This window comes from Mauremys reevesii, linkage group 3 (assembly GCF_016161935.1).
Source record: "Mauremys reevesii isolate NIE-2019 linkage group 3, ASM1616193v1, whole genome shotgun sequence".
In the NCBI taxonomy this organism is placed as follows: Eukaryota; Metazoa; Chordata; order Testudines; family Geoemydidae; genus Mauremys; species Mauremys reevesii.
Window position 1 is genome coordinate 69,094,327 of NC_052625.1, and position 13,346 is coordinate 69,107,672.

Genomic DNA, 13,346 nt, shown 5'->3' on the forward strand with positions numbered 1-13,346 from the left:
GGTAATTAAAGTCAATGAGAAAAGGCCCTCTATAAATTGAAGTTCCTATTCTGTACATACTTGTACTCACTTTGAGTAGTACCTTACTCCTTGAATATCCCCACTGAAATCAATGGCACAGATGGCCAGGGGCGGCTCCAGGCCCCAGCATGCCAAGCGCGTGCTTGGGGCGGGAAGCCGCGGGGGGCGCTCTGCCGGCGCCGTGGGGGCGGCAGGCAGGGTGCCTTCGGCGGCTTGCCTGTGGGAGGTCCGCTGGTCCCGCGGCTTCTGGACCTCCCGCAGGCACGGCTGCGGGAGGTCCGCTGAAGCCACAGGACCAGCGGACCTCCCGCAGGCAAGCCACCGAACGCAGCCTGCCTGCCATGCTTGGGGCGGCAAAATGCCTAGAGCCGCCCCTGCAGATGGCCAATGAAGTTACTAATAAAGGTAAGTAAGTGTATCAGAATATGACCCAATAGTGGTATTTTAGCAGTTCTGGAAGGATATTTAAAGGCCTCTTGCGTTTGTTAAAAATGTAGCCAGATAAGGAGTAAGAGTCTGGTGGAAGAGAAATTCTAGCCTAGTCTGCCACAAACATGTCCTGAGATGTCAAGTTGAACATCAAAAAAAATCATATTTATATATCCATTTTCAAGAACTTTTCCAAGGTCATAAATTACAGACTTAGATCTGGGGAAAACTGTTGATGAAGTATGCCAAAATGCTGGTAGCCAGATGTGTAAAACCCAGGTGCTGGACTATGTTAAGTGTTTTGTATTATCTTCAGTAATAGATAGGTCTGATTGAACACTACTTTGTTTAAGACATACAGTGCAACAGTTCAATGCCCTTCTTCAGCATCTACTGGTGTTCTCTGTATGAGACTATAGCATATGAATAGATTCTCCAAAATTCTGTTACATACCAAGTGATTTCACATATGAGGTACTAAATTAGGGTGAAATCCGTCCCTTACTACTCAGAGTAACAAGGCAAGCGGAAATGGAGAAGTGGCAGCCAAGAGGTAGGTATTTTTAGATTATAAACTCTTGTACGGGACTGCATTTTCTTTATACTCGTACAGCACATAGCACAATAGGGCCCTGACCTACTCAGCCTCTAGGTGCCATATAGGTTAAATAATAATGAAAAAAAGATACTTGTTCCAATTTCAGGATACAGCCCCTCCAAAAACCCCACTTTTAAATTTTTCATTTTCTTACAACAAATTTTTGTATGTAATACTACTGATTAATTCCTGTCTTTCTGTATATCACTCAGAGAAATGCCAAAAATATTGCTTTCAAGACTCCCAGGGTCAAATTCTCGATGTTGACCTTGAATAATGTCAGTCATTCCTAGTATGCAGACCTAGCAGTTGCTAACAGAAGCACCGGAAATGTGTTCAGAATACATGCAATAAAGAATAGCTTCAGTATTTGACAGCCCTTATAGTCAAGGCTGGCCATGTTTTTCATCTCAAAAACAAGGGAGCCTCATAATTGTGAGTGTTTCTCTGATGGTTTAAATAAAAGTTTCCAGGTCTAGTAAATGCACCAAACATGGCACATATTTGAATTTGACATCTTACATTGCTCTTAAAACAGGAGCTCCTTTCTGGGTTGCTACCAAACCAAGGGAAAGGGGAGACCTTCGAAACTTGTATGTTCTGGAAGAATTTATAATATGGTGCCTGCTCTTTAATCTTTATAACAGCTATTTAAAATAATCCTGCAACAAGAGAATGTTACATTTGCATCTTGGTGAGTACAAAAGTCAGTGAATGAGAATGTTAATTCTTCCCACTGTACCTGTGGATTAGGACACGCTCTAATTCCATGATCATGTACTGTTTATCAAATAAAGTAATATGATATACAATTTTTCAAATATGCATGTGTAACATATTGTACTGCTTTTGCCAGTGGCAAGATACCCTGCACTAATGGATGTGCACTTCAGTATAATACTCTGTGCTTTCCAACTTGGCTGCCTAGGCATGACACGTAGGAGCCTAAGGGTGGATTTTTCCAATGTGCCTAAGTCACTTTTGAAGATTATATCCTAAAAGTTCATCACCACGAGAAAAATCTGAATTTGAGTCTGACTGCAAATGTACCGACATATCTGTACCTCTTGCTGTTTGAGAATATAGCTTTTGGAAACAAATCTACTTTAAATCTTCAATAAATCAATACAGACTCGAGATTTTTACTAGTATCAGTACAGCATGAACTGTCAAAAAGACTTAGAAGTGACAGCCTAAAAGATTAACTGTTTTGCAAATAAATAACCTCCCTCTGGGACTATTGATCTGCCTACGTTTGATTCACCATAAGCGTTCAGAGTCATTCGCTAGTTTGAGAGAGTGCTACCATTTATATGCAATATTCTGCTTTTAATTATTTTCTCAAATCAATTAAACAAGAGCAAAGCAAGAGGTTACATTTCCAGTTGGTTGGCGCATGAGGTTTTCTCAAATTAAGAAGGACAGATGATTCCAGACCCTGCAGATGAAGAGTTGAAAGGATTACAATTTGTACAGAGGGCCTTTCTACCAGAATATCCATTTCCTCTCTTGTAATTCAGTTCCCTTTTTAAGGCTGTCTTTCTTGCTTGAATTCTGAATGGGTGGAATTCACACCTGGGAAAAGGAGCAGCACAAGGTCTATGTGGCACTTAAACCTCATTTAACCCACTTCTACCATTATGTTTCCCAGAAGTTAGCCAACAACCTAATGCCTTAGGGCTTAAGTGAAATTTAAACGGTGCATTGACCTTGTGCTGCACAGGAGTGAAATTCACCCTCTCAGAATTCAAGCAAGAAAAATAGCCTTGAAAGTCCATATAGTTTAAGTGAAACTTAAATGGTACATAGCCCTTGTGTGGGTGTGAATTTCACTCAGAGTGAGTAGGAACTCATAGTGCTACAGGAATTGATGGCAGCTTCCCAAAAATCTGCAAAGGGAACTATGTTGTATACTTCTCCGATTACAGAATAAATTACGTATCAAGGAAAATAAATTACTTAAAACCAACAATAATCATAACATTCACTGACCTGAACTAAATTGAAATTTGTCTTTATGTTCTGACACAAAGGGAGGACAAATAGGTGAAGTCACTTCAAGCTCATTCTGGGGGGGAGGGAAGAATTATTAATCCATTTTCTCTGTAGGGGGCGGATGCAGTAATTTTGAGTTCTTCACGCATCCTGAACCTGTTGACAATTACTTTCTTAGCTCAGCTCCCTCTACATGCACCAAACACACCTGGTTTGAGAATTAAACCAATAAACCACTAAGGAGAGGATATGTTAGACTTTGTATAAATCCTTTAAAAATCTTATTTTTCTCAACCTGAAGGTAGTCATTTTGCACCCCACTGTTTTAATTCCTAAAGTTTATTTATAACTATTTTATGTTATCCTAATCTGTCCCTCCTGTGCTGTGGCAACAGGAGGTATATATAGAAAACTTAATGAACAATTTGCAACAAATTGTAAATGCTGTGGATTTAAGGTGTCACATATAGTATTGATAGAGTCTAATCTGCTTCACAGTAGTTAGGTTAGTATTTTTGGATGTTTGCACAGTAGTCAGTTCTGATTAAATTCACCCTTGTGCAGAACGTCCTTAAATCCACATCAGCCCTATGCACCATTAACCCTCCTGTGGGACTTGATGGGATGAAATTCACCCCTGTGCAGAATGCCCTTAAATCACATATCAGCCCTATTTTAAGGGCTTGTGGCCTTTGCTGCATATGCCCAGGGCAGGTCCTCTGCAGAGGAGTAAATTTCCCCCTTAGTACATGACAAAATATGTCTAGTTCTTTTCAAGTGTTGAAGAGGGATCAAGGAGGAAGCAAACTGAAAAAGATTGAAAGAAGAGATAACAAAAATTAATTGTTTTTCATTCTGTCAGTTTATGTGCAATAGCTGAGCTACTTTTACTCCTGAACATGTAATTGATATAAAAATTTACAGATTACTAGAACTGGAAAGATCATTGCAACACGATGATGTGTACCATAATTGCATACACATAGTGTCAGTAAAATACAAATACTGATGCAATGTTTAACTTGAATCTGAATAGCTTGTTTCTCCATACTGCACATAACAGGAATGAAATACATTAGGCCATCTCATAAGCCTGGGTCAATGGAGTAATACCGATTAGCACCAGGGGTCCCATCCTGCAAAATGCTGAGCACTCTGGCCTTGCTCCAGCAAAGCATTTAGGGGTAGATTCATCTCTAATGATACTCAATCTACTGCAGAGGAGTTACATCATGAATGAATTCAGTCCCTAAGCATGTGCTTAACTTTAGGCATATGAGCAGTTCCACTGCAAGTCAATGGAACTACTCAGGGTCTTAAAGTTAAGCATGTGCTTAATTGTTTTGCTGAATCAGAGTTAGAATGTTCAGCACTTTGAAAGACTAAGCTCCAACTGAGAATCTGGCACAATAAATGCAAAAAAACCAGTTGTAAATGCAACATTAAGGTTGCATAGATAGACCTTGATCCTAGAGTGCAGGACTGGGCACTTGAAATTCAAAAAGGGCCTGATCCAAAATTCACTAAAATCAAGAGGGAGGAGCCCCTTGATTTCAGTGGGTTTGGATCAGAACTTAAGTCAGGAAATTGAAAAACGCAGGATCCAACAGCAATGTCAGCTTCCTGTATGTTGTATTTCACCTTTTGGGTGGACTCAATCCTGTGTAGGGAGTACTTAATCCCCACTTAAACTCATGCAAAAGGGCAAATCTTCCCCACACAACAGCCGGAAGAAGCCAGCACCGATGTTGTGAGTCCTGCAATGGTGGAGAACAGAATCCTTCACTCTACCAGGCAGTGGAGAAACTCCAGGTTCACAGCTGCTGAAGCAGCAGGAGCTGCCACCAATGCACTCACATTGGGGTGGTGAAGTAGGACAGTGGCTACTGAATCCCTGTAGCCAAAAAAGCCATCTTGTGAGCTGGAGCAAGTTCACACAAAAATGTCCTCCAAATCTCCTGTACAGGTACAGACTCCCTGTGTGGCATCTCCAGATCCTTCACTCTCTTGTGTGCACTGGAACAGCAACTGTTTCAATCTGTCTGGGTTCTGCTGGAACAATGGGGAAAAGAATACAATTTTAACATTACTGCTTCAATCAGGCTTAAGTCATGCACAGGGCCCTTTAAGGTGTGCTCTGTGCAACACCAAATTCCCTTAATACAGGGCCCAGTTTTGCAGTCTTGCCGCACCCAAAACCTCAGCTAATTTAAATGGGAATTTGGGGTGTACAAGAAATGCAAAGGGACACACGATTAAGCTCAATATTTAACAAGAAAAGAGGAACAGAACAGAACACCTCAGACATACAAATAAAAGTTGAAACTGCCTTTGAAACTTTAACTTTGCATTTCCTGAGTTTTTGTAATTTCCACTATAGATGTGTAATCTCTATCAAGTGGGGCCGGCAGCAACAAGGGCCAGATTCAGTATTTAGGGGGTTCCTCTTAACAATACAAAACAGAATCAGCTGGAGTCCCCACCCAGTCATCTGGAAAAAACTTATCACCACCACTGGGTACCTCTAAGAGGCAATTCTTCCCCTCCACAAGCACTGAGTCTGGGAATAACAAAACAGAACTTTTTTATTAAAAGGAAAGGGAACTAATTATTAGTTTGGAAAAACACCACAGCCACATGCGAAAGCATGCAGCCATTACCAAAACCTGCCCCCACAGTGCATTGGGCAGTGTCCTTTGCCTCAGTTTCCCATTTTGTGATGGGAAAGTTCAACGAACGAATGTCCCTTTAACACAGCACTCCCCTCTCCCTCCGCTGCACCCCACTCACAGCTGGCTGTCCTTGGTTAGTGAAGACCCAGAGTTTGCAGGTGTGTTCACAGGGGGTCACTTCCCTTCCCAGAAACAGGATGGGAGAAATCAAGCAATGACCCTGTGGTCCCTGTGGACTTCTGCAACTGGCTATTTGCTGCTGCTGCTGCCTCCAGTGCTTGTCTCTTCTACTGCTGGTTATATGCTGCCATGGCTTTTCTCTGCTGCCACTGGTCATATGCTGTCACTCTTGGACGCTCACTGCCACTTCTGGGCTGCCATGGTCTGAAGTTCCACTGCTTAACCCAGGTCTTTAGTGATTTCACTGGGTAGCAGGGACCCTCACTGCCAGTAAAGCCTCTACATTTTCTTTCCTTTCATCACTGTCCCTACACTAGGCCTAAGGCATAGCCCCTAAACATACTTAGCCGTGATTCAGCTTTGATAATCGCTGAACAGAAATAAAAACTCTCAATTTAATCTAATTAGCTCCATCTTTAAATACTGGAGAAGGAACATCCAAATGTTGTCTAGGACTCTTTGAGCAAAAAAGCCATACCCCTGGGTCAGAACACCTATTTCCCCCCCTACAAGGCTTTGGCATCCCTTCCCCCTGCTTAGCTAGGAAGGTTCAATTTAGGGTGACCCCATCAATCAGGGCAGGCTAAGCACAGTTCTGCTGCCCTTTACTCATACACTGAGGATAACAACAATTCATTACCCCTACACTCAAGTGATTTGTAACCCAACACCGCTAAAAGTGATCATTTTGGCAAAGCAGTTCCGTCATGCTGTGCGCCTAGGCAGAGAAGGGATGTCTAATCAAACACGGTCTGTTCCTGAAGTCTATTCACCCAGCTCATCACTAGATGTCAGGGGAGAGCTCACTAGACCCTTCTTACATGTACCTTTAATATTGTGTAAATGCATTTTAATTTTTTTTTATTTCACTTGCAACTGATATCATAGACTCATTGTCTGACCTCCTACACATCACAAGCCACAGAACCTCAGCCAACCCCTCCTGTAGTAGGCTTGTGACTTCTGGCTGAGTTACTGACGTCTTCTGACCTTGATTTAAAGACTTCAAGTTACAAGAGACTCCACCATTTACTCTAGTTCAAACCACCAAGTGACCTGTGCCCCATGCTGCAAAGCCACCCATAGGGTCTCTGCCAGTCTGAATTGGGGGATAATTCCTTCCTGTTCCCAAATATGGGGATCAGTTAGACACTGAGCATGCATCTGAGATCCACCAGCCAGATGCCTGGGAAAGAATTCTCTGTAGTAACTCAGAGCCCTCCACATCTATTGTCCCATCTCTGGCCATAAGAGAAGTGTGCTAATAGCAGTCGCAGATGGACCATATGCCATTGCAGTCAACCTCATCAGACCATCCCCTCCATAAACTTGTCAAGCTCAGTTTTGAAACAAGTTAGGTTCCCCCTCCTCTTCCTGCCCCCCCCCCACCTACTTTCCTTGGAAAGCTGTTCCAGAAATTCTCTCCTCTGATAGTTAGAAACCTTTATTTAATTTCAAGCTTAAACTTATGGATAGCAGGGTGGACTCACCATTAGAGTGTCCCTTCATGGCAGCTCTCGCCTCTGTAGCACCCCCTGCCAGCAATCACTCGAGTCCCACAGTGAGCCACCTGTTCTCGTGACTCAGCCCTCTGGACAGACCACTTTAAAGTCTCTCCTGTTCTGGGGTATCAAGAACACAATAAAAAGTCAAAAAGTCCCAACACAAGAGATCCTTCTACCCCCTCTTGGATTATTCCTCAGAATGCCCTTGAGGCTCAGTGTTCAGCCCCACCTGAGCTCAATAATCCTTATATCAGGCTTGTACATCTCTTTCGCAGGGCAGGGGGGAAGCCAGGCCCACCCTCAGCTCTGGGTTCCAGCCCAGGGGCCCTGTATTAACAAGATAGGTCTGCTCCTTCCACCACATTGCTGTTTCCCTGGGCCTCTTCTGATCTCCAAGGCCCTTGTGGTACTTCCCTGCTGCCTGTGCTTAATATGGCCTCTCCTCTGGTTCCCAGGCCTCTGGCTTCTCCCTAGGCCCTCCCAGCTCCTTCTTTCTCTGCTAGACCACCAGCCCCTGAGGACTCCCTCTTTGTGCCTTGCCCCCTTTTCAGGGCTCACACAGGGATTAATTCCATCCCTGTAGCTCTCTTCAGTCCACCTTCCCCAGTCTCTTCCCAGAAAGAGGGAACTCCCTACTTCCTCTTTCCTGAACCTCCCCTCTAGCATTCACTTCCTTCCTTTATGAAGAAGGCTCAGTTCCTCCCCAGCTGGGTCTCAGAAAAAAAATCAGGCTGGACACACACACACACACACCCAGATTCAGCAAGGTGGTCTAACAGAGTTCTCAGACTCCTGTTAACCCTTTGTTCACTGGTGTGGGGTAGACACCCCATCACATGTTGGTGTTTTTTAAAGAAAAAAAAATGGAGAGATTAAAAAAAATATCCAGCAACTATCCAGCTAGTGGAGTTTTAAAATACACAAGTCAGGATAAGAAGTTAAATTTCTCAAAACAATAAATTTCCTCCCCATTTCATAAATGGTGGTATTTTTCATTATTACTGAGGTTGTTAAATGTTCATTGTAATTGATGTTTGTGCACTAAAGCTAAGTTAACACTGTTGTTAGATTTTTAACATTTTATTTCCTGCATTTTATGGGGGATAATTTCCAACCTTAATTCACATTCCCATAGACATCTGCATATCATATGCGAATAATGGAATTATTAGCAACTTGTGTCATTGAAAGCCTGTAGTCTTAGTTAGAGTTGTACCTTTAGGGCTACCAAAATATACATCACTCTGAAGCTACCTCTCAAAATGAAAACACCTCTAGGAGAACCAATGCCCCCCTGCACTTTTTAATGGTAGTTTTTCCACTTTTAATAATATTTTGAAAATAACAGATGTCTGTTTTCCAGGCTATTTTCACAGCTCCAGTCTGCACAATCGTCAATTGTTTCAAGAAGGACAAATTATAGCCTGTCAAAATGCCTGAAACTGAGCCAGACACCCTGAAACATATTGCAGTTCCTGAAAATATATTTCAATGCCTATGTCCCTTGCAGACTGTAACTGTATTCAATTGTAACAAGGCTATGAGAGTGCCACAGGAGTTGGACTGGGGACCTGTGTAGTGGGAGGGTAACCCTCTTGGCACTGGAGGTCAGATAGAGGAAGGAAGTTCTGGGTTGTGCCTCCTTTGTAATTTCTGGCACAGTTTTATTTTTGTTTAGACATGGTGGGGATGGGGATGCACTCTTCACTCATCTACCTCAAGGGCCTTCCTCTGACCCTCAGATGGCTGTGAGGATAGAGTATGTTGCAGTGAGCTAGCCATATGATGAAACCAATTGAGCTCTTACATGAAGGTGGACAAACCAATATTAAAGGGAACAGCCTCCTTAAAGTGTGCAATTTAGTGAAGAGTTAACTAAATATCTTTGGGTTTAGTTGTTTTTACAGAGAGGTTTATGTTGAATGACCCAATGAATATGAAAGAGCCAAGCAAGTGCGGCTAAAAGTCACCCAGTTAAAGCAACAAAGAAGGGGATTTAATTTTTTTTTCTAAAAGACAAACATACACCAACATCTACTCCTTCCATGTGAAGAGGCCAGGTGCTGTGATTTTATTTTAATGTGACACAATCTGGTTAAAACTCAGGATGCAATATGCAATCCCTTCTTGATTGTAATTCTACTGAAGTCAGTGGACTTATTCTAGGGACAAGTTTATCCCTTTAATCTTAAAACCAAGTTTCCCTACCAGTATTACTAATAAAACCTTACATTGTTAAAAATTCTTCCAGTTTTAATATCTAATTTACTTTTAATCTTTCATTATTGGATAATAAATGTTTGGATAATAAACGGCTTCATTCCTGTTTAGATTAAAAAAATAAACTAATCAGGATAATTTTTGTTCTGTGTCCTTTATATAGCCAAACCACAGAACATAAGCACCGCACACTCTTCAATGTATTTACCCTCACAGTGGGTAGGAAAGTATTATTGTTAAATTATTAAACAATCAATTTGTAAGCACCTAGAGAATAATAGGGTTATAAGGAATAGCCAGCAAGGATTTGCAAAAACAAATCATGCCAAACCAACTTAATTCCCTTCTGGGACAAGGTTACTGGCCTAGTGGATGGGGGGGGGGGGGAAGCAGAAGCCGTGATATAGCTTGATTGTAGTAAGGCTTTTGATACAGTCCCACATGACATTCTCATAAGCAAACTAGGGCAATATTGTCTAGATTTAATTACTATAAGGGCTTGTCTCCCCTTCTGGTGGATCGACGCTGCGGTATTCGATCCACTGGGGGTCGATTTAGCGGGTCTAGTGAAGACGCACTAAATTGACCGCTGATTGCTCTCCCATCAACTCCAGTACTCCACCAGCATGAGAACCTATGGGAGAGTCAACCCAATGCAGTGTAGACACCTCAGTAAGTCAGCCTAAGGTATGTCAACTCCAACTACTTTATTCACATAGCTGGAGTTGTGTAACTTAGATTTGACTTAACCCTATAGTGTAGGCCTGCCTTCTGATGAGTGTACAAGTGGTTGAAAGACCTTACACTCAAATATTAGTTAGCAGTGATTCACAGCCAGAAGGTATTTAAGTGTCTAAATAAGCAGAGTCACATAGGCAGCTATTGGGATTTTCACAAACGCCTATCTGCATCACTGGGCACCTAAATACTTTTAGAAATGTAGCCCTACATAATTTGCTTAACATCATACAGGAAGTTGACAACAGAGCTGAGATTTGAACCTGGGCCTCTAACATCCCAGGGCATCCTACTATCCACTGGACCATCTTATTTCCTCCTTTTTATTAAATTTTTGAAACAATAATGAAAATATTTTGCAAACATGCTCTTTTTGGGAAGTCTACATTTTGCGTGATAACTTCATGTGCTTGAAGTGTTGCCTCAGGTTCTGTATTTTTCTGAGTTACTACAGACTGCAAGCTTTTATGGGACAGTGACCGTTTCTTTTATATACTCTTAAAAACACAGTTTACAGTGATACTAAGAACAAGCTGTGTGGGGGGACAGAAGTTCCATTTTTATGAAGGATTTAGAGATTTTGAAATTTGACTTTGTTGCAAATCAGAGTGAAAACCAAAGAAAATTCAGAGGGAAAAATTAGTTTGGGGTCATTCAAAAAGAAACATTTTGATTTTGAGTTTTAAAGTTGTTTGTATTGTATTATAACTTAATGCAAAATAAAAAAAATCAAACCTAGAAGTCATTTCAAAATTAAAAATCAATGAGACGTTTCTACTTTGTCAGAACTTTTTCTCAAACAAAATGCCAGCAAAATGACCCAATTTCAAGTGAGACAGAACTGTATATTCCAATGGAATATGGTTCCACCAACATTACTCCAACCAGCTCTCTACAATAGGGTATAGAAACAGTAATAACAAAAATTAACTACTTGATAGAATATTAGCTTGCTCTCTTCTTCAGAGATAACTAGTGCCCATATATCTGTTGGCAACCTAAAGATTCCCTTCCTTATATATCAATTAGGTCTTGTTGAGGTAACTAAGGGAACAACTTGTCACTTAAATCCTGTTTCAGAGACAGGATATCATTCTATAGAAAACCCAGATTTCCACAGGAAACTAAGAGAATGACAGTTCCTCATTTACTAGTGAATTTGGTGTAAGAGTGGGATGAGCTGATTTTGAATAAAGGTGACCCTACTGTGTTTTTAGTGCTCTAAACATTCACCAAGGGAAAGGACTGAAAGAATTTAAGGCTTCAAGGGTCAATGACTCATCACTAAAGATGTAAAAGCAGCAAAGAGTCCTGTGGCACCTTATAGACTAACAGACATTTTGGAGCATGAGCTTTCGTGGGTATCCGACGAAGTGGGTATTCACCCACGAAAGCTCATGCTCCAAAATGTCTGTTAGTCTATAAGGTGCCACAGGACTCTTTGCTGCTTTTACAGATCCAGACTAACACGGCTACCCCTCTGATACTTGATCACTAAAGATGAACACTTAAAAAAGAAAAAAAAACAGATCTGGTCCCTTTGTTACTAAAGTATTAACAAACTGATTTAGAGCTTTAGAAATGTCGGTTATTCAAGTTTTTTTAATGAGCAGTTTATGCAAACACATCTAAGCCTACGGATGCATATGTTATCCAATCCAGAGCCCAGTGAAGGCAATGGGAGCCATTCCAGAGACTTCAGTGAACTTTAGGTAAGACCCATACAGCTTATGCATGGTGCCGACTCCTTCTCATGCTCTTCATGAGGTGGGTGACTGGTCTTCTAAATCACGTCTTGTCTCTGTTCCCTTATTGGATGTCTCCCAAACTCACAAGAAGGTTGAATGACCCCCTCCAGGGTGGGTACTTTGTGGATACAGTGTCATCCAAGTATTTACGCATGGATATGGATCTGCCTGAATACTTGTGATTCTTTCACTTTTAACTCATGAACAAAATTTTGCTTGTATGAATGTTTGTAAAAAAGTGAATTAGAGAGATTTTAAATAGTGCAGATGTGAATTTGTGGGTTTCATGGAGATCATTATTTTTTACAAATTCTTTTTTGCACCATTCACATTGCTCTATTCAAAGCCCCACACAGCTCAAGTAAATTGCTTTTTGTAGAGATGACCAACATGAGGATGGGTGGCAATAGAATCATTGTCTCCAAACTATGGAACATTGGCAAAGCCACTTCTCAACTACTGTTACAGCCCCTGGACTGTAGCCCTGAGCACAGCCTCCCATGTTCCCATGAGAAACTCTGGATCTGACATGCTTTTGCCCTATTTTCCCCTTAACAACATCCATACCATCACAGAGCAAGAACCTGAGCAGAATTACCTCATAGGAGAGTGTGGTACATAGTCGCCCAGTGCTGCCTCTTCCTGGACTTATCTTCCTTCAGTGTTGTGGTTTGGCTACAATTCAAGCCTTTCACATCTGTTCCAAATGAGCAGGATTTCTCACCTAAATCTTCAGCAAATGTAATACTCAGCTCATAAAATTCTCTAATTACAGATTCAATTAATTACAAATAGACACTGGGGCTGGTTTGCCATTTATTTTTGCAAAAACGCACCAGCTGTACTTCAGTTTTGCCAAACCAGACCAGGAATGGCTCCAAAAATAAAAACAAGTAATTTCCAAATCGCCACAGCTCATGGTGGTGTCAGAGGTGCTGAATAAGCAGATCTGCTTTTCGACCATGCTCCTCAGTTTGTATTACTAGGGCTGTGCAAACCATGGATTTTGTTAGTCCACTGGTAATTCCAAAGACAAACAAAAAAGTCAAAATAAAATTTCATTTCAGGTCAAAGCATTGCATTCAGCCCAAAACTAAACATTTTGTTTCAGTTCTGAGCACTGTTGAATGTTTACTATAATAATAATAATAATAATAATAATAATAATAAAATTGAATAAAGTTTCAGAACAGTCATTTTGAACCAACAGAATTAAAACAAAACTGACAGGGTCACTGCT

The 13,346-nt window shown here is 41.2% G+C and overlaps 1 long non-coding RNA gene across 6 annotated transcripts; it reads right to left on the bottom strand.

Moving 5' to 3' along the window:
• Positions 1-442: 442 nt before the first annotated feature.
• On the bottom strand, positions 443-12,823 carry LOC120400072. 6 transcript variants are annotated; one of them, XR_005595512.1, is made up of 4 exons: positions 7,959-8,047; positions 7,386-7,517; positions 3,041-5,092; positions 443-2,486 (listed from the first exon to the last, which is right to left on the bottom strand). It is a non-coding gene; the product is annotated as an uncharacterized LOC120400072 (long non-coding RNA). The 6 variants fall into 6 exon arrangements; XR_005595514.1 differs by lacking the exon at positions 7,959-8,047 and adding an exon at positions 12,705-12,823 and having other exon boundaries at positions 443-5,092; XR_005595515.1 differs by having other exon boundaries at positions 443-5,092; positions 7,386-7,512.
• Positions 12,824-13,346: the final 523 nt, after the last annotated feature.